This window comes from Triticum aestivum, chromosome 6D, assembly GCF_018294505.1.
Source record: "Triticum aestivum cultivar Chinese Spring chromosome 6D, IWGSC CS RefSeq v2.1, whole genome shotgun sequence".
In the NCBI taxonomy this organism is placed as follows: domain Eukaryota; kingdom Viridiplantae; phylum Streptophyta; class Magnoliopsida; order Poales; family Poaceae; genus Triticum; species Triticum aestivum.
Genome location: NC_057811.1, coordinates 457,744,741 through 457,748,216, shown reverse-complemented (window position 1 = coordinate 457,748,216; position 3,476 = coordinate 457,744,741).

The following is a 3,476-nucleotide window of genomic DNA, read 5'->3' as shown; positions in this document are numbered from 1 at the left end:
ATGTATATATATATGTATGTGGTAGCTATATGATGAATGGATGTGGCTATGTATGTATGAATATAATGTTCATACAATTTTTTTGTTTATATACGTTTTTTTCATATATGTATTAATTTTTTATTGAGGTTAATTATTAGTACATATCGATTTTAGGTTAGTGCTTAGTAGTTGAACTAGCTAGTTCATTTAATAAACTATTTTATTAAATTTTACTATATATAGAAGTAGTTTATTTTTAGTAAGAACTACTTTATTTTATATATTTATAGTAAGTGCTTAGTAGTTGAACTAGTTGATTAATTAATAGAACTATTTTATTAAATTTTACTATATATAGAAGTAGTTTATTTTTAGTAAGAACTACTTTATTTTATTTAGTTATAGTAAGTGCTTAGTAGTTGAACTAGTTGATTAGTTAATAAAACTACTTTATTTTATTTATAGTAAGTGCTTAATTAGTAGTTGAACTAGTTGATTTAACAAAACTAGTTTATTTTACTATAGAAGTAGTTTATTTTTAGCAAGGAAATTAATAGAACTAGTTTGTTTTTTAGTTAAAGCAATTATTCCCGCATCGACGTCGACGATGCCTATCCCGCATCCTCGTCGTCGACTCGGCGGAGGAGGCCGGCTTGATCAGAGGGGCCATGTCCGGGACTGGGCTCCGCCGGGCTGGTTTTCAGAGGTGCTACCTTCCGGTGGGCGTAGGTTGGTGAGGAACCAGCCCGTCGTTGACCCGATCCTTGTTTGGTGGTGCTCGCGTGGGCCAGTGACGGTGCCGAGGCTTCCGGACACCGCGGAGGTGGTACGTCATCGTGTCAGCGAGGAGGACCAGCACGTCCGTCGCTACATGGTTGCGTTGGAGGGCAGGTTCGACAATACCTGGCAGGTTCTTCAGGGATCTCACAGGAGCTATGATCCTGTGATGGTTCCATCCCTTTGGGTGTCCACCGCCCGCGCCGATACCCGTCGGGCGCTACTGTTCTAGCTGTACTAGCGATGCTATATGTATGATAGTATTCGAGGTGTATTAGTGATAATATTCGACGATGTACGGACGCATGGAGATGATGTAGTTTTTCTTATAATTGAATGCATCCTAATTTGAATACTACTTTATTTTGTGATTTGATTTTGCTTATTGAATGCTCAGAGTGGAAAACTACTCCGATCCTACTTTGAATGCTAAAATTGGAGAGCACTATGATTAGTTGATAGCTTATAGGGTTTTTATTTTCGCAGAAATCTAGGAGCCCCCGGCCCCTCCATCATCCCCGCCGTCGTCCCCGTCACCGCCCCCTCCGACATCGAGCTGAGACCAGCCAAATCCTCTTTTAGAAAGATAATTAAACGATATTTCGGGTTGACTGTAAGTCTGTCGAGTCTCCACCATATATGAGAGGACGAAGAATCCCGACTGTTGTCGTGGGGGTAGCTTCTCCTTCGTTCCCGTGTGCTAGACAATTTGGTGTAATGCACTCGAGAACGAAAGGAGGAGCTACCATCACCGACGGTCGCAAATGTCAGAGAGGAATCAGTGAGGGAGAGTTCCACCATATATATACGAGAGGACGAAGAATCCCGACTGTTGTCGTGGGGGTCGCTTCTCCTTTGTTCCCGTGTGCTAGACATTTTGGTGTAATGCACACGGGGACAAAGGGAGGAGCGACCATCACCAACGGTAGAATGTATACACCACGTGAGCTGAGAGTTTTCAAGAAAAGACTCGACAAACCGATAGTCAACCCGTGATGAATAATAATGATCTAACTTAGGTTTTTTAGTACATATATTTAATTGTAGATGTTTAATATTTGAATTATGAACATAGGAAATGTCGTACTCGGACGACGAAAGTCTCCCGGGGGAGTGCGACTGGTGCCACGATGACCGAGGTCAGTGCGACAGGCCTCACCTGGACGAAGATCGGCGCTTCAGTATTATGCTGGAGGAGACCTTCGATGTTGAAACGGTACGCAACGACGATAAGTGTTATTTTTTCGTAATTAAGAACGACTTCAACTATTTCAACGTGTACTTTTCATCTTTTACAATTCGGCTAGCTTATCCCATGCCATGCAAGACGCTACGTCTTGGAGAGGATGGGTTTTGAAGACCATGAAAGTATGGAAACAAAGAAAATTCACCTAAGGACCCATCATGATATAGATTTTGAAGTAAAGCTGTATAATTCTGAGAGCGTAACCCATTTTGGTTGCAAAAATTGGGAAGCATTTTGCAAGATGTATGGTTTTGACGAGGGTATGCTTGTCACCATGGATCTTGGTGATCCTGACATCGAGCAAGACAATATGGACATTTGGCTCCTTGTTGATACGCCTCCAATTCTACCGCTATGTGAGTTTCTCAAACATAGTTATTAGCTAATTTATATTGTTCATTTCAAAATAGTTGACAGCTTATTTTCATTGACAGCTTATTTTGATTGTTCAAACAATGTGCGGAACATGGTAGACAGAACCTACTACACCGATGGCTCTGAGTTAACTTATAAGGAGAAAACTCATCTGGTCGGATTTTGTACTGATATTGAGAATTACAATATCTACAATCAAACTCCTCAACATTATGGTCAATACGTGCCACTAGTGCACGTGTTGAACTACGGTAACTACTATGGAGATACCCTGGTAAGATTTCTTACTATTACGACATCCGTGCATATTTTGCATAGTTCTAAAACTAGTACATCATTGCTAACTATGAAGTTATTACTATGTTTTTCAACAGATAATCCCAGAGGATTGTGTGCCTCATTTGATGTATCAGAATGGTAGGCTTGATGTTTTGAATATACAACCAGGTCATCCTACGAATCTCAACTGTCCATACCGGATTTCTAAAAGAAGTGGAGACATGCAAATCAAAGAATGGAAAAAATGTATGGACAGTCGCAAGGAGGTTCTTGGAAGCAAAAGGAAGCGAAGCGCAAGAATTGGAGACAGGATGATCTCCATTCTCCATAATGGAGAGTTAGGGTCTATATTGTTTTATGCTATTTTACCTTAAAGAGGGTATTTCGGTCCTACCTAATACTGATGATCATGTGCTAAGAACAATTAAGTAGGGTTGGTTCAATGACTGTGAGGATGATGATCGTATGACTTGTTATTAATAACGAGTAGAAGTTGTATGATGATGATTAGTAGGACTTGTTATTATATATGATGATGCATGATGCGCGCATGAAGAGTTATTATATATCAGCGGGTGAAATGAACATGGATTGGATTGAAGTGAAGGCAACATGCATGTGGTGCGTGTCAAAAGTAGTACAATCCAAACTTGATCAAGTTAGGATTAGTATTACTTTCGACATGCACCACATGTTGCCTTCACTTCAATCTAAGCCATGTTTAGGCATAGCAGTACGTAGCGTTGGTAAACCAAGCACGGAGATATAAGAGAGGACACTTCTCTCTAATAGCTACCTAATAACAACCTAAATTAAC